The 19,144-nt window shown below is 39.2% G+C and overlaps 1 protein-coding gene across 14 annotated transcripts in view; it reads right to left on the bottom strand.

Annotated features, from left to right (window-relative positions):
- The window catches only part of prom1a (prominin 1a), a 102,746-nt gene extending 88,044 nt beyond the window's left edge, over positions 1–14,702 (bottom strand). For 3 of the 14 annotated variants that reach the window (XM_088636912.1, XM_088636922.1, XM_088636941.1), the window contains exon 1: positions 14,535–14,702. The gene's annotated coding sequence lies outside the window, so the exon portion shown is untranslated. The remainder of the gene's footprint in view (positions 1–14,534) is intronic. The other 11 variants (XM_088637001.1, XM_088636932.1, XM_088637009.1 and 8 more) reach the window with 7 other exon arrangements.
- Between the last annotated feature and the right edge of the window lie 4,442 nt (positions 14,703–19,144).

Raw genomic sequence — 19,144 nt, 5'->3', positions numbered from 1 at the left:
TTAACCAAAGAGTTCTGGAAATCTGGACTTTTGCACTTGCAACATGTCAGAATAATGGGGCATTGATATTCCTTGTGGTGCCACAAAGTCTGGAAGAACTGTGAACCTCTCTCTCAATGAGAGAAGACTTGCACAGACACGAACGTCTTCTGGTATAAAAATGAAAAAAATCACATGGCTATACTCAAAATATACACAACATACCGCATTAAACCACAATCCAACAAGGGATAGCCAAGCAAATGTCCATAGATATAACTTGTTTGGTCTTAAATTAAATATGTAATTTGTAATAAAACCGATTAAACGGTCAGAATTCTGATTGCAACAAGCATTAGTGAAAGGATTTCGGATTTAGAAAATGGATTATTCTGATCCATCCACATTGATTGAGGGTCCAGGTTTGGAAAACCAAATGAATACAAGCCCCCCCATTGCTGGTATACTGTAGCAAATCAGAATTCTGAGACAATAAAATTGCATCCTTCATTCCTTATTGATAAAAGACTGCATGAAGTACTGGATGTGATGCCACATCACATACTTCATTCCCTTACAAATGGGTAAGCTGAAAATATTTGATTTAAATCCAATATAAGGCATCATAATTATTTCAGGAAGAAGTGGGCCATGCTTGTTTGGTATCAAATGAGTGGGCAAAACATGAATAGGTCAGAAATCCAATGATCAAACTTGTGTGTATTAACGTCTTCTGAATGAGTTGTCAAACACTGGCCATTTTATCCTGTCTCTCCTGATAGAAGCAACAAAAATTCCTGAAGGGGAGATATGCAAATCTCAGGTTTGAATGGGGGTAACCAGAATTTTGGCAGACAAGCCAAGAGCCACAATTTGGAAGTCAGGCCTGTGAATATTTGGAAGACGTTAGGCCCAAGAGGACTGGACCTCAAGTACCAAGGAGAAGTAGCAAAGAGCTCAACTGGATCAGGGAAGCAAAGTTTGATAGCCCTCACTCTCCACCCAGCAGCCCATCTATAGTACTTGCGCTGCAAGGGCAATGCTGGATCAGCTCCTGAGCAGGGTCACAGCACTCTCGCCTTAAATCCACACGGATCAGGTGATGCTTATTTTCCCCGTTATCCAAGACATACTGTAAGCAATAGGAACACTTCCTAAAGAAATGGTCTGTATTTACTTTGTGCTTGGGTTCAATGCTAGATAGGGATAGTGTAAAATGTTTATCTTCTTAAGGATTTAATGTAATGTGATGCCTTTAGAATTTGAGTTTATTAATACTATTTGAGAAGTAAAAGTTCCTCATCTCTTTCCATAAGCCTTTTGTTTGTATTATTTAATATCTAATAAACTCATCTAGTCAACCTCACCGCTATCTTGAATTCAGCTTGGTAAGCACTGTGTTAATTATCACATTAACCTGGCCATGTTTTCAGGGGACATAGCCATTTAAGTGTTGGTGTGGTGACTACCACTAGATGAGAAGACCTGACTTATACCTTCCTTTGGTGTTTCAGTAACCTAGGACACGTGGCTTTGGTCTTGTTCTCGAAAGAGCTTACAACAGGGTCTAAGGTTCTAAGGTTGCTATTCTCCCAGAATATGTACATGGGGCGGTGTGGTGGCTCTGTGGTTAACGATCTGCGCCTGTGGCTGGAAGGTTGCCGTTTCGTACTCTGTGGCTGGCAGAGGAACCCTACTCCGTTGGGCCCCTGAGCAAGGCCCTTCACCCCAACTGCGGGACGCCGTATAAATGGTTGACCCTGCACTCTGACCCCAAAGCTCCAGTTTTGGAAAGCATTTGAAACTTCTTCCATGTGGGCTGAGATCTGAAAATAATTCATTTCAGTCCCTTATTAGAAGTTTCAATGGTGTTCAGAAGAATATCTTATTAATGCAAACCTTTTAAGAGTGAAAGCCTAGGTGCACATCTTCCTTTTTTCTTACTCTTAATCATACTTAAAGCTTGTTACTATTTCTATCCAACCTGGATCACTCCAGGTTCAATAGGAATTGATTAGCTGCCACAGTGAGTGAGTAATAACACTCCTGGGTATTCATTGGAACCTGTCTGTCGCACTCTTGGGTGCACACACACTTGGATACCAGGATTACAGACTATCATTTGTGTCGGGAAGCATCCTGGAAAAAGACCTTGGGCAATAATTTGTTGATCATCGAGACTCTGTATAATAAAAAGGCTTTGTTCAGCTGCACATCATAAAATGAGTTAAGATGTGTAAAGGTATGAACACAGGCTCTTATTCTGATATAGGAAACTAATTGCAAAACAATGGACATCAAACTAATGTAGAGGAACAAGTAAAGGTATATTCCATGCGGAAAAGAGAAGAAAAGAAACTGTTTTGACTGTGGAGCCTTGAAGAAGAATGGAATAGCATAGAATAAACCTCTACTTGTTCCTAAGCAGCCTATGCATGCTGACGCCGGTACCTACTTGAATTTTATCAAACTCATGTATCACTCATTTACACAAGCATGCATTTAGAGAACTAGATTCCACAAACTGTGCTTATTGATTATGATTTTGGGGTCATTTTGATTAACTGATCATCAATTACTTACCATACGACACCTCATTAATGAGGGATGATTTACCCAGGTGAATATCAAGTACGGTAAAAACGAAATCAAGAAAAATACTGAAAGGGAACAACATGCCTTGCTTAGCAAGGGAAGAAAACCCACATCGTCATGTTGGAGGTAGGAGTAAGAAAATGCACTGTCACTCTGCCTGGAATGCTAACAGCCAGCAATTTCAAACCTGGAAAGAGGTTACATCCAAATCCAATCTCTCAATGATGGGCATTGATCTGGGAGACCCTGAGTCATAGCACCTTACCAAGATCAAAGTGTATTTGCTATCTAACTCCATTTGTAGCGATTGATAGCAACCTGACATCTGGATGCTCCACTGATTGAGTCATTTGACCCCACAGCCCTTCTTGTGGGTTCATGCTGATGTTGCAGGACAACAAATGCCCTAATGCTGCTCCCGAAACAAAGGTTTTGATGAGCATGTGACCATTATGCTGACCAGCACTGAACATTTGTGGAATGAGTTGAAATGACATGTGACATCTAGAGCTCACAGACCAATGAATAGGGGATTGCTTGTCTAGGCGCAGTGCTTGTGTCACAGTTGTACATTGTGACCCACAGTTGAACTCCTGCTGATGGCAAATTATAAATCACACACTTTACGTTTCAGATAGGTTGTCGCAAAGATTACGAAGCTTTATTTTAATTCCTCATTTTCACCATTTCAAGCGATAGTACAATGTGTTCCTTGTAATTCATTTTTTTTATCATCCTTGTTTATTCAGTTTGGGACTTTTAGATCTACAAACTCAGCTTTGCCCAGCCAATGGAAATGATTTCATTAAACTTCACTTTAAAAATTGTCAGTATTAGTTATTGCACATCTGTTCTGCCTCACTGTGACTTTGGACAATGCTCAGACAGAGAATGGAAAAAGGGAATAATATTTGCTGCCACTATTTTCACTTTACAAATGTCACTTTCAAGCCTTAAGCACCTCTGACTTTATATTGGCTATAAGTATTTTAACCACAACAAAAAAGAAAAATCATCACTAATTGAACAATCCAAGATATGGCAGTCTGATCCTTATTTCTTGCTGACAGGAGAGAAAAAATTCACAGCTGCTGTGTCTGTGTAGCACATTCCTCTCCCTGTTTGGTCCCAGGTACATTACCTACTGCTTAGTATGCAGTGGAAGACATACTCTGTAAGCAAGTGTAGAGGGAAAAGGGTCTTCGTTCATTATTGGAAAGTTTAAAAAATCATTAAAAGCTGAAATAATTGATAAGGGAGATCTTAAACGTAATATAGAGTTTTTAAGTTAAAAAACATCCTCCAATTGTAAGGAACATAGCATAAAAGAATAAAGAAGAAATACAGTATATTACTTAATACTGAAGTCAACCTTCACAAGATTTAATCAAGATTTGATGTAAAATACTGAAAGAGAAGGTTGGTTATACTGTCTCCTTCTAGGGAAAGCAGAAACTTAATTCAGTACTGAAAGTGTTGCAGAAGACCACAATTGTGGTCTTTTCACAAGACCTCAAAGCAGGTACAGTATGAGCAAGGAGCACTCCTGTCTCCTATTCTAGGCATAAACAAAGAGGGTATCCAAAACTCAGCCACACCTGGACACACCCAACCCATGTTACATGGTTCATACAACAGACCATGCACAGCATACACAAGGAACGGTACTACGGACAAGTTTCACATGCTAGCATCTACAGGAACAAGTAAAAGGTTTATTCCATGCTGAAAAGAAAAGAAGCACAATGTTTCGGCTGTGGAGCCTTCTTCGGGTGTGGTTGACACCGAAGAAGGCTTCGGGAAGACGAATAAACCTTGACTTGTTCCTTTGCAGCCTGCGCATGCTGACACCGCCACCTCCTTGAACTACAAAGGATCATGTATAAGAAGCAGACAGACACAAACACACACACTCACACCAGGGCCAGTTTTCCCAGAAGCCAATTAACCTGCCAGCATGTTTTTGGACTTCAGGAGGAAACGGGAGCAACTGAAGCAAACCCACACAAACACGGGGAGAACACACAAACTCGACACAGACAGCACACCAGGTAGGGAACTGAACCCAGGGCCCCAGCGCTGTGATGCCAACCACTGCGCTATTGTGCCCCCCCGTTCCACTGACCCAGGAAATTTGAATTCCGACGATGAATAGTACTAGCTATTAAAGGGATTTACAAAGATTTACAAATCCAATCCTTTTGTTTTGCCCTTAAATTCTAAGATATATAGTGCCTAAAGAAAGTCTACGCCCCCCTTGGACTTTTGCACATTTTATTGTGCTACAGCATGAAACCATAACGTATTTAACTGACAATTTTTGCCACTCATTAACACAAAGTAGTCCATAATCTCAAAGTTAAAAAATCCAGACATTTTACCAAATTAATTAAAATTCCTTGGAAATGCGCTAAGTGGGGAAGCTCCCTGACACGGGTGTATTTATTCTGAAATTATGGGAAACACCTCAACTGCAAACAGGTGGACTCCAGTCAGGTGACTTGGAGAAGAGAGTTGGTTACTTCAGAGTTAATTTAGGTGTGTCAAAGCAAGGGGGTGAATATGTATGGATTCAAGCATTTTCTGTTTTTTATTTTTAATTATTTTTAAAAAAAATCCAGACATGTTACTACTTTGACATCATAGATTACTTTGTGTTGATGAGTGGCAAAAAGCCTCAGTTAAATACATCATGGTTCCATGCTGTAACAATAAAATGTGAAAAAGTCAAAGGAGGGTGTAGACTTTCTATAGGCACTGGACATTAATTGCATAGACACCCATGGAATGGCTGAGTATCATAAAGCAGAATGGAATTATAAATCAAAAGGGAGTCTAGTTCATAATGAAATTTCAAGTATAGGGGAAAAAAGCAAACAAAGATCATTCTCTCAGATTAAACAAAAATGATTGTAAAATAAAGAAAAGGAAGACAAATACAAAATCTGGCACAGCTAAACCCTCACACAGAACTTTCATTTGTAGAATGAAGAAAAATACTGGTCCCTTCCCTTCTTCCATGTATTGAAAGATTTCAGTATGCAGTCCGATTCAGTATCCCACCAGAGACAAAAAAAATATTACAGAACTCCGATATTCACTTCTGGTCCTGGAGGGCTCCTGATCTTCAGATTCCCATCCCAGGACTCCTTAAGACTTCATTTGACTCAACTGCTCACTTCGATGGTCTATATTACCACTGGCTGTAGGTCTTGACTCATTGAGGATTACAAGTATCCTATAAAACCATGTGGGCTGCAGCCCTCAGGGATCAGAAGTGAACAGCACTTGATATAACAAAGCATTCAAGAAAGAAGCATGCTCATTTCTTATTAAACAAGCTTAAAGATACAGTAAGTAGGAAAAGTGTGATCAATGTTGAAGTTGGTGCACTGCATCCACCTGTTAAAGTTCCCTGCAATAGTCTTTAAAACAAATCTTTACAGCATGGTTATTGCAACATTTAAGCTGTTGCCACATTTTAACCATAGTCTTTAAATTTTCGGCAGCAACAAACAGGAAGTAAGCATGGAGGAGTTCTCCATTGCGTAAACCTCAGGGTTGAGGGGAAACAGAAAAAACAAAGTCAAAACACCCCAGTTAATTATGCCAGTGATGTTAATGCCGATACGTCCATTTGAAATGGGTGCTGACTTCAGCAGGATACTGTAAAGATCCTGCAGGATCTTATAGGGGCTTGTGTGATCCTGTACAAGATTTCTACCAGAGTAAAGATCTCATCAGCCTCTTTCATTTATACTGGATGAGAACAACGGACCAGAAGAAATTTTCATCTTACACCCAATTCAATGTTATGATTGCAAAAGGAAGATTAAGCTAGTAATTCAAATAGGTTTTAACAGGACAGATGTGGATCCAAATCCTGAGTGGGCCACTGACTACAGTACAGCATAGAAGGGCTTGAGCAGCATTCAGATCACACTAATAAAACACCCAGCTTCTTAACAGTGGATATCCAACATCTACACATCCTTACTGAAATTTCAGCTTTTGTTGATTTAAAGGCTGAAATCAAGAAAATCATGTCAGATCTTTTTTCACCTTTACTAATTGATCTGAGCATCTCATCCAGCCACTTGTTGAAGATGATACCCTGGCCTTGTTTCCCATAACATGGCTGGGTAGCTTGTTCCAGATTCCCGCAAATATAAGCCATTTCTGGTGCGTTTTGGGCAGATGCCGTGGTCTTTCTGTAAGCTTAAACAGCATGAATAGCAGCAATAACAGCAGCAGCTCTGACTAACAGGCAAATAACACTTGATGGCAGAGAGCTGCTCTGCACTTCAAGGGACTGAATCAGAATACAAGAAAAATTAGCAAAACACAGACAGGCCAGGCGAAGACGGAGTAAATGCTTAGCGGCCATACTGTACATCCCTTCTTCCACAATGAGAAGCTACGTGCTTGTAGATCCAAATCAGCCACCACTGGTGTAATTATTAGTGATATTTCAAAGCAAGAGAGCAGAAGTAATGGGATAAAGCTTCAAACCCATGCATTTACATCATCGAGAAAGAAAACCTAAACTCAAATCCTAAATACATCTAACCAAGAATTTGCCTTTGTGGATTTTTTTTATATCCCTGTCGTTGCATGCCCGTTAGCGATTGCACAGCTAGAGGATGAAGCTTTTCTGTGGAGCGAATAGTTTGCACAGTAATTAATTAGGCAGAAGCAACAAACAGAGGATCAAGCAGAAACACACAGGAAATGAACCAGAAAATGCAAATAATAAGACTAACACATTTAAATCGGTCCTTTACTTAACTGGTTCCATTCTTCACCCCTCTGCTTTTCTTAGTACCACCATCCACGGTCTCCTCTATATATTGTAACTGTATTTTATCTTGCGTATTCTTCTTTTTATTGTTTGTTGTCATCCTGTAAAGCGCTTTGAGAAGCCACCTTTAAAGGCGCTATTATAAAATAAAGTTTATTATTATTATATTATTATTATTATAAATCACAGGATTTATGCATTACTTCAATTTAAAAAGGCTGAAATTCCCAACATTATTTTACAACTTGAACAAGAAGTGTAACTGCAGGATGTACATTTTAAATAAACTAATTTCCCACGTAACGAAACAAAAATCTGGAATGGTTAATACAGTAAGGGTCTGCCTAATACCGGATCTTATCTGATGAATGATATGCTCCTCAGTGTGAAGCAATGGTCAGGATGCCCGACCACTAACTGGAAGGCTGTGTATTCAAATCTTAGGCAGGAACTGAGAGAAAAGAAGTTCATTGTAAAAGTTATAACACGTCTGACTAGACCGGATCACACTGGGAGCCTGGTAAGGTACAAAGTGCCACATCAAAAGACATTCACAATTAACTACACTACAATTAACAATAACAGCCAGGCAAAAGAGAGGCTGTTCATTTGCCATTACTCCACTGAAAACTGGACAAAAGTCAAAAGTGACAAGAAAATTACAGCGAGGTCCCACTGCTGTAGATTTATAGCTCCTTCTGTGTGACAACCCTACAAACATGGCAGTGCCTCTTCTTAAAAGGCAACAAACTGAGCATAAAACAAACCTACATGCTATATACAGAGAGGGCACCACTCAAGCGTGTGCAAGATGGAACACAGTCTGTTACATGTCTGACCACCCCCTTAAAATAAGACAGCTGACGTTGTGATGTTTCACCCAGGCATAACAAAGAAGTCGTCTGATGCAGTACATTATTATTATTACATTATTATTACATTATGATGCAGTACAGTATATCTGATCTCAGTAGTGGTTAGAGTGGAAATGGCCGACGCGCTTCAGCTACTGCAGCTGTTTGAATGAGCTACTGAACACAGAGCAAAAAGAGTGCAAGAGCACTGTTACGTAGTTGAAGATAACATACCGAGAAATAGCTGATGAGAGGGGCGCACAATCTTCAAATCTTTGTTCCCCCACGTTCCACAGTGCCTGTAACAAATCTAGTGAACGACCATCAGGTTTGGTCAAAGTTCACTCTTTCCTATCTTGAGCCCTTATTTCAGAAAGTAGACTCTGTCTGAACTGACCAAAGCCTGTGTACATGAAGGAGGCAGTGTTTTCAGCTCTCAGCAAAGGGAATGGACAAAGAAGCAAGTACACACAGAGGTACCACAACCAAATAAAGCACAAAGGCAACACGAAAACAAAAACAAGTAGGCCTTGAGATGGTTATTCTCACAGGTCAGTGCACACAGACACCCAGGGAGGACCTAATTAGAGAAGAATACACTTCTCATAAATCATGCAGCAGAAACATTAACTACAAAAGTAGTTTGAGAAGCCACCTTTAAAGGCGCTATATAAAATAAAGTTTTATTATTATTATTATTATTATTATTATAATAAAACGAAACGGGAAACGCAGAGCTGGAAGAGACTTGAGAAAAAGACGTAAGTGTTAACACTTCACTTACATCATCAATGTGGGGAAGCAACTACAAAGGCAAACAAAATTCTAGACCATACAGTTAAAAGCACAGAATTTCAATCAAAGAATGTTACATAAAAAAATCACTACTTAGGCCTTATCTTGAATGCTGTCTATAAGTCTGGTCACCATGTAATGGAAAAAATATTGCAGCACTGGAAACATGTCAAGGAAGAGAAACAAGATACATTCACGGGCGTAAGCAATGTCTGTCATTGACACGGATAGGCTACAAAAAGGAAACCATTTTAATCTTGAACTGAGAAGACTATGGGAGAACCGATTCATGTACAAGTCCTCAAAAACATTGACAAAGTCAACGTAATTAATTTCATTAGGATAAACAGTGTAACCTGCAAACACATGGAACATACGTGGAAGTGCATTCAAAAACAGAAGGCACTTCCATAACCCGAGGAAGCTCCCACACATACACATATACGGGTTTTCAATCCTGTCCATCTGAAGCATCTAATCAAAGCCTTAACTGAACTAATGAGTGGCCTGGTTGGAATACTGGCATTTCGTAAGTAAAATGAAATCACAATTGTAATCATTAAAAAGTAATGTCAAACCAATTTAAGAGCTAAAAACAAACAGTTCCTATTAATTCTATTATTATGTCAATTAATACTTTGGTTATGTAACCGAGAGCTTGTCTGGTACAAAAACCAGCAGGTGTCTGGGACTCCAGGACCAGATTGTGAACCCCTGCCCTAAGGGTTGTGGGAGTTGGAACAAGCTGCCCAGCCGTGTTGCTGAATCCAATACCCTGGCATCTTACAGGAAACAACCGGATGAAATGCTTGGATTAATTAACTACTACCTTCCAAACAGGCTAGATGGCCTCCTCTCATTTGTAATCTCTCATGTTCTTAGCAAATGGGAAATATCATTAGCTCCCAAATGCCACCTGCTGGAAAAATAAGCATTTTTCAAAGAACCGGCAAGCACCCAGGAAGGAATCACTGCTGTGAGCATTCAGAGATGGTATTCAGAAATGGGTATTTGTATAAGAATGCAGCATAAAGTTCAGAGAGCTGAACAATTACAGCTTTAGACAAAGCCCCAGTTAAGCCCGAACTGCCCAATCCCTCACAAAAATACACTGATTTGAATAAGATCCATGGAAATTAAACTACAGTTCTGGGAGTTATTTTAGGACTGTAAAGGGAAGGTGACAAACTGAAAGAAACACCTGCTTTCCTTCAGCAGACAACACGGTATGAAACTAACATGAGAATGGCTCTAAATATTCCCTCACTGTTAGATTAGCCAGAAGAATGCAGTTATACATCTAAAATTTAAGCACATGCAAACAAACGCATGAAAATATAAGATTTTGAAATAATGAGCTAATTGGATCAATTTTGCAAGTCATGAATTATTTAGTTATCCTTGATAGTAAGATTTCCAAAGACAGCGATTACAAAAATGTAGGGAAACTTGCACTTCTGCAGCAGCGTGGAATGTCCCTACAATAATACAGGAGGGATATCATTTCATTATCACACGTTTACACCAAATCATCAAACAATCACAGCAAAAATCAACCTGATATAGATATATACAGAGAAAGCAATAATTGGTCAGAGGAAGGTATGAATTTACAGTTAAATCCCCTGCAGGATCTGAGCCTGACGCTGGAAGGTTCCTGGTTCATATCCCGCGGCTGGCAGAGGAATCCCACAGCGTTGGGCCCCTGAGCAAGGCCCTTAACTCCAACTGCTCCAGGGGTGCTGTACAATGGCTGACCCTGCACTCTGACCCATAGCTTCTCTCCCTGTCTGCGTGTCTCATGGAGAGCAAGTTGGGGTATGTGAAAAGACAAATTCCCTAATACAAGAAATTGTATAGGGTCAATAAAGTGATCTTATCTTAACTAGACTAGACTATATTAAGTTGCATTTTAATATCTATCAGCTACTATTATCTGATTTTAAATGTTGAGACCTTGACCTTAATAATTGTCCAATTTACTTAAGGGGAGATTTTTAGATTGGCTGCCTCAGGGTAAAAAGCACAAAAACAATCTCTAATGTTTTGCAATAACTTCAACAGTCAATACCCTAGCCTGCCTAACTGTTAACCTTAACTCTAGACCAAACTTTACTCTTAACCTACTCCTAACTCTTAACTAAACCAACATAATTCTGACTGTAACACCACCTAAACCTAAATTTAACCCCAATACTACCCCAAACTTAACCTAACCCTTAATCTAACCTCAATATTCCAACCTTAATTTATCAAAATAGAAATGGGACGTAAATACAGTATGCTCTTAATGTGAAAGACTGGCTGGTTTTATCATATTTATAAAAAGAGATGTTGATCGGGAGGAAGGGATTCAATGAGCTCTTCACTGTAATGGTCCCATGGATCAACAATCTACCATGTTTACTGAACAAAAAAAAATGCATAAAAAATCTGTGTTTTACAGAAAAGGGGAGTGCTGTTCTAGACTGATGGGAATAGTATTTTCTCAAATGACGTAACTAGCTCTACCCCTCACCCTCTGATTTTACACTCGGAAATCAAGACAAAACAGCTTGTGTTGTCTTTAGACTGACTATCTACAGGAATACAGAAAAAAAGATGATCAGTTGGATTCCTTTAGCAAGAGATTACATAGTTTGTTATGCCCACCAGGCACAAGTATCTTCCAGTATGAAAACAGACAACATCAATGTCCCTCAATCCTAATGGCTTGGCAGGGAAAACAGTGGAATTGTGGAGTTTTTCCACCTTGCAACCACAGCAATTTTCAATCAATTACAGCCTTGCAACATTTTAAAAACACACTGAATCAAGCTTGTCCTTAACGCCAAGGAAAATAAAAAGACACCAATACCATTCAACAGCCTAAAGCTATTGTTTGGAGTAAATTAAAACAGAATTCATAGATGTAATACTGACATGGTATCGCACAGAATAAAAAGTTTAACAAAGAAAAGAAACAACAAAGGAATGAGTGATTAAACCAATACAGATTAACTAGGGGCTTCTCCAGCACTGTCCTGTTTCTTAAAAGCACCTTCTCTTTTAAAGTGGAACTTCTTACTTTTCTAACAGGCATTAAAAATACAGAAGATATTGGTTCCCATGTTAACTCATTGCATTTTGGCCAGCAGCCATATCACCCTGCAACTCACAACTGGCAATCCACTGAAGCTAAGCAGGTGTGAGCCTGGTCAGTACCTGGATGGGAGACCTCCTGGGAAAAACTAAAGTTGCTGCTGGAAGAGGTGTTAGTGGGGCCAGCGGGGGGCGCTCACCCTGCGGTCCATGTGGGTCCTAATGCCCCAGTATAGTGACGGGGACACTATACTGTAAACAGGCGCCGTCCTTCGGATGAGACGTAAAACCGAGGTCCTGACTCTCTGTGGTCATTAAAAATCCCAGGGCGCTTCTCGAAAAGAGTAGGGGTGTAACCCCGGTGTCCTGGCCAAAATTTCCAATTGGCCCTTACTAATCATGGCCTCCTAATAATCCCCCTCTATGAATTGGCTACATTACTCTGCTCTCCTCCCCACTGATATCTGATGTGTGGTGAGCGTTCTGGCGCACTATGGCTGCCGTCGCATCATCCAGGTGGATGCTGCACATTGGTGGTGGTGGAGGGGAGTCCCCATTACCTGTAAAGCGCTTTGAGTGGAGTGTCCAGAAAAGCGCTATATAAGTGTAAGCAATTATTATTAATTAATTATTATTTTTGCTGCCTCTCTGCATATAAAGCACATCATTCGATTTCATACAATATAATGTAAAACTTAATACAGATTCAACCACTTGCTTTTTGTAACAGAATAATTTTAACTGATTTATGAAAAACAAAATACTATATCCACATAAACAGGCAGGTTCACAAAATATACACGTTAACTCTGGAAAATACACATACTGTATAGTATTAGCAGAACAGCTTTTAGATTTTGTGGGGTATATTATCCCTTCTGAAAGGTTGCAAGGAAAAGGAAACCGACAGCTCATTCATAATACACCTTTTCCTATTTGGATAAACAGGATTAAATAGAAGAATGCAGTCTGGGAAACTGTCACAGGGATTGCACCACTGTAGTCCAGATAAGCAGCTGGGAATGAACCAGTGCTCTCATCTTGCCCTGCACAGTGTGAGATAGGGCACCACCTTCAGAATCAACACTGTCCTCTCGAAACAAATGATCACTTTACTTTGATAATTATTTAATAGGGAAATGTGAAAATTTAGGATTGATATTTCAGTGGTTCAAAAGACTGTGACTGGGTGGATCTGAATCCTGTTTCTGGTAGACTGCTGGGTCTTCACGTTTGTGTTCCAGCTGAGCTCTGAATCATCCATGCCAAAGGGTGTCTTTAACTAATCTGCTTGCTTGGTTTAGACTCTTGCATTCAGTTTCAGAAATATCAAAAGTCAAAGTTCTGTTTTCCCACCAACTTCAGCACAGACAATACCCTTCCATCAACTTATTTCTCACTCAATACTCTAAAAATGTGATGAATCTATCCGGAACAGACCGGTGGAAATTATATACAATTATATGTATCAAATACTCCCGCAATACAAGTGTATTTTTTCCACAGGTTCAATTGGTTACAATGCAGGCAGCATAACTCAATGTGGGTACTTCTTGAAATCGGAATTTGGTACAGGGATGATAGGAATTACAAATTCCATTCGTAAAAACTGGAAAACATTTGAAAACAATTAGATGAATCAAAGAGAATTGAGGATTCATAACTGTGCTCAAAGCTGCGAAGCCACCAAAAATTAAACAGGCACAGCGCTCCAGCAAACCCAAACACTGTACTGACAAGATGTACACTGACTGCATACAAAAGTACACGACTGGTGCATTCACACGTAGCGTGACAACGTGTTTTTTTTTTTAATCAAACAAGGCGAAACAACTCCACCTTTCCGCTAACTACAGCTAAATGTACCGCAGGAGGGGAAAAACAACTTGTGCATGTTCGCATGTTCATATCGAAAAACGTGTTCAATGTTCTAAACTTTACTAAATCAAACTACCAGGATATATCGTGAAGCCACGCTATTTTAGCATTCAAATAGCGCTACCGACCTCAGTGCCAGAAAACAATATGCACATGGGGGAAAAAAGCACTCTCTCATCGGTGAAAAGCTCCTCCCGTGACAAATACTGAGTATATACTGTACCATCTGTTATAATTAGCCCGAAGTCAACACCTGTTTAATGCATTAAAGGCGAATTCATTTTACAAAGAGTAATCCCAAAGCGAATTGAATTTGTTATATCGTTGTTTTCCTGATATGTGAACTGCATGAGCATCATTTACTGAAACCGTAATTTTAAGGAGAAATCTCAAGACCCTTATTTCCCTCGCCTCTAAACAAAAAAAAAGTAATTGCTTTCACAAGAATTGTTGTTGCATTTCCTAGGTAAAAGCTTCGAACTCAAGAGAAATCACAGCGTTTAAACTACTTTATCAATAATGTTTTGCCACAGTGAAGAGGGCTCGCCTACCTTGATTTCAATACCACTCGGATCTCCTGCGTGGTTCTTTTTATACAAAAACTACTGACCCAAGAGCTCCACTTCCACAAACACAGAGCACGAGTGTTGACATCGTCTGATTTGTTAATTTCACAAACTGCACGGAATACTCAACCATTTCTCCGTCTCGCAGCCAATAAACGTCGTCTGCGTCAGAGACCTCCTGTATTATTCAGAAACCGAGCTCCGTATTGCCACCTGCAGCAGTTTTAAATCCCCTCGGGAAGCGCTGGGAAACGTACAAAGCAGATTGCCGCTGTGATAGCTGTGTAGGGTTTTTGTGGCCAGGAGTCCTCATGCAACTGAATCATACACATTTTTAAACCACTCTATCCCATTATTATCTTTAATTATCTGTGACAATATTTTTATTTGATATTTAGGGTGTAGGACGTTAAGAAAGCTATTAAACTCTAAAATGGTCTGTGTATACAGTATGTAGCACAGTAGCACTAGCCCCAGAACAAACACCTACTTCATTCGTTTTTAACTGCAGAAGGTCCACAAAGTTTTCAGGTTTGTTTTGTTCACTTCATGCTGCTCCAAGAAGGTAACCCAGACCTGAACGGTAATACATCTGGCACAAGTTCGTAGAGCGCTTAATACAAAGTTAGCGAAACTGCAGTCTCATCGACACACGGAGCACCATATCTCATAACAGAAAGGCTAAAGAAGAAAAAACCGCATGATGAAGGATTTTTCAAGACAAACGATATATCGGCACAGCAATACAGGCAGTATAACCTCACAAACTAAAATGACATCCTAGTATATTCATGAATGATATATACATATAATTAATTTCATCTGTCTGATCGAAAAGGTGTTCCTGGAATGGTCTTCATCGTTTTTACGTTTGCAACGGAATCAAGCGAGTAGGGTAATTTTAAAAAAAGTGTGATTTTAATTTCGGTGGCACACCTCTGCCACAACACTTAATCTTATTGCAGATCACTGCCTCGTTATAGTCTTAATTCATGAGTTCTTCCTTAAGACTGCTGGGTTGGTTACTATCTCATCAGTCTGTGACAATTTTAAATTTCTATTAAGGCTGACCGGGGATTTTCATTATTCTGCTTTTCTGTTGCATTCCAAACATCAGAGGAATCTACACCTTCGGGTTACCTTTGCGAGGGTCATGCCAAATGACTAGTTTACCTGGGATTTCCTCATTATTTTTAATGAAAAATACAAACAATGCAAAACAAAAACAAATTAAGAAAATGGGGCTTTTTGATAACTGACTCAATACTATATAACTTTAGATTCCTGCTCTTTAAGGGATGCTAAATCAATCTATTTACAGAACATCGGCTTGCCGTTGTTCCACCCATTTGCTGAAAATATTACCGCCTTTGAAGTAGAAAATTATTATTATTATTATTATTATTATTATTATTATTATTATTAGCATAGGAGTGAGTCTTACTGGATATTAATTTAACTTTAAAACAGACGAAACACTTACAATCCAGGGGCTGCGTGTTCGCTTAAGAAAAGTGACATTTATAGTCCCCAGAAAAGGAGTGACAAGACTCAGAATAATAATGATAAAGTGAACTGGATGGTTTCTGCTTTTTTAGAGGATTGTAGTATGTAATTTCCCTGGGCTTCCCAATGCCTCATCAATCAAGATTTGAGCACATTACAAAGCCAGAAGGCAAAGCACTGCTTCAAAAGTACACTAAATCCAGTTTCATTTGTGAGACTATTTAAGCTACTTTAAAAGCTTTCTAATAAAAAGCAACCTTACAGCCAGAGCCCAGGCTGAAAGTGAGTGCATGATTCTGGGGATTTTAGAGCACAAGGTTGAATGGATTATTCATTTGTTGATCCTTAAAGCACTTTGTCTTTGTGAGTCTTGTCCTGTTTCAGTCTTAGATCATCAATGAATGGAATTTGGCTATATTTGTGCCTTCATTAGTTATAACCCTGGAGGTTTGATCATTTCTAACTAATGGTCAGAAACCATTACTGATACCTCTTAGGTCACTCGTAATGTGACTCTGAACAACCTTACATAAACTGAGGGAAGACTACAGTATATTCACAAACGAAGCCTCCCTGTTTTGTCTTTTTGAACATCTTTTGTTTTAGTCTGACAAAGTAATATGAAGTTAATCCATAAGCATAAGGCATTCCAGCGGAAACTGATCTAAAATAGGGTTAGAGTCTTTTAAATTGCAGTATTCATCTAATTTGCATTTCCAAGTGGTTAGATCATCTTTATTTTTTTTTACCAGTATCTCTCCTATTGCTCAACAAGCTAATATATTTGTCATTTACTACTTCCTGAGATTTATGGAAAAGGCAGTCTTTTGTCCAAATGCTCTCCATCCTGCCACCTCTTAATAGCAAGCTATGAAAACAGCTCAGGCAGCACCATGGCAACGATTGTGTAGTCAGTCCAAGGAGGGTATTGGAGACAAAGTTCCCCTACACAAACTTGGCTCTGTTTACACAAAATGGAGAAACACTTCTTTTTCCAAGGGCAGTTAAACAATTGAAATACACCGCTGTCTACAGTGCAAATCACAAAGTAATGAACCTTCTGATATATTGTGTTCAGCCCACGGGATGCCTGACCTGGCATTCAAACCTTGGGAAAGGTAATTTGAATAAATCTGTTTTTCCTCATTTAACTCAAATATATTGCGCCAATGCAACAGAATTCAAACCAACCCATTTTCACTTTTATCTTGAAAAAAGTATTCCGTAATTAAAATACTGTCTTGTTTAACCTTTTTTTTATAACAATGGCCAACATGGTAGATACGACAGTATCACTGGAAGCAGAAGACTGCTGTGAAGTCCTAGAGCAAAGTGTGTGAGAGGTCTCCCTGGTGCCCTGTGAGGGGAGGGGGGGTGGGGGGGGGTCAGTCTGCCAAGGAGAAATAATCTTGGCTTGGAGTTCCAAGGATACGTCTATCACCATGACAACCAGACCTCTTTTCGATTAAATGGTAACTTTACATTTCAAACTTTTTTTTTTTAGTAACTTTACCCTCCTCTGTCCCCAGTAACCAGCGTGGAGGCACGTAAGGAAGTGTTTTGCAGTAAAACTCAGAACTGCTCACAATCCAGAAGAAAACTTGGGAAGCCCAAAGTTGAGCATGAGGTTACAGATTGCACAAGAACAAGAACAGTACTTGAGCAGCAGCGTGAAGATTCACAGCTGTTCGCGTCCTGTAGTAATTACCAACATCCACCCTTCCGAATCATGGTTTTCTAAACTCTTTATCCACGGGGTCAAGGAGGAGCCAGAGGTTATCCCAGCAAGCAATGGGGGCAAGGCAGGGTATACCCTGAACGGGAAGCCAGTCCATCGCAGGGCACACACAGGCACAAAAACACCCACACTCACACCAGGGCCAATTTAACAGAAGCTATTTAACCTACCAGTATCTCTTTGGATACTCCAGGAATTAAACCCACCACTATGCTGCCCAATTACCATTATACTGTACCTAACCTAATTACTAACATTCTGTATTCTGGTTTCATACCATGCTCTGACTTCTGTGTTAAAACGTTTTCTCCTAATAACCTACATCCTTAAAATGAAGAAAAAAAAACAATAAAGAAACTCACATCCAAAACCATACTCTTTTAAAAAAAATACCTTCTCCATTTACAAAAGCCAGATAGTTAACTTAAAACAGTCCAGAAGGAAATAAAGGCTATACCACCATACTACACAGCTAAAATAAATGTCTGCATGGAAATGTAATGCAGTATAAACACACACATAGGTTTCTAACCAATAATCCAATCCTGAAAGCCTGTGGTTTGAGTGTTATATTATTTTTCCCCTTTCTTTCAAGTGTGATGTCACCGGAGGATTTTAAATAAAATGGTTGTCAGCAAAAAGATGGACTGTGGAACTTTTAAATGTACCGTGTTTCTCTTTAGCTTATTAAATCCAAATTACTTTGGGCATTTTGATGACTCAGGATCTTCTACCTCACTGAACATTCAGTACACAAATGGTTATCTTTATTATTTTAGCTTGGAACAGTTGTTGTGAACCTATGATAAAACTACAGCGTCAACCCCAAAGACCAGACTCTAGTCTGCTGTGAAACTATGGTCTATAATGAATCAAAATCTAATTCAGTTTGTTTAATGACAGAAATTAGTGGATTTATAAACCACTAATATAGTTTTAGAAGTAATAATATACACACCTAACTATTCATTTCAGCTTTGCTCAGGATATTAAAATATATTAGTTTATGGCTGATCTTTGTGATTGTCTTTTCACTGTGGTATGGCAACATTATTCATTCTTTCTAGTAGGTCTTTATATCCCTTTTTCATATAAGAGTACAAAAATAATTCACTAAAATGGAAATGCTTTCTAACAGAAAATATCATAAAACCCACATAAGTGACGTAGTTTCCCAGAACCAGATACTTTCAGGTTGACTCACAAGCAGATGTTCCTGATTAAGGAAAAATCTCTCTTGCAAACATCCTAGATTTATAAGAGGGGAAAGGAAGTAAAGACCGTTTGTTATCACCCTTGTAAACCATCTCTAATCCTGCTCTTTCAGGGCTGAAGTACAGTATCTGCAAGA

This window comes from Lepisosteus platostomus, chromosome 1 (assembly GCF_059453375.1).
Source record: "Lepisosteus platostomus isolate fLepPlt1 chromosome 1, fLepPlt1.hap1, whole genome shotgun sequence".
NCBI lineage: Eukaryota > Metazoa > Chordata > Actinopteri > Semionotiformes > Lepisosteidae > Lepisosteus > Lepisosteus platostomus.
Note: the sequence above shows the minus strand (reverse complement) of the source record. Positions and strands in the feature narration are given on the sequence as shown.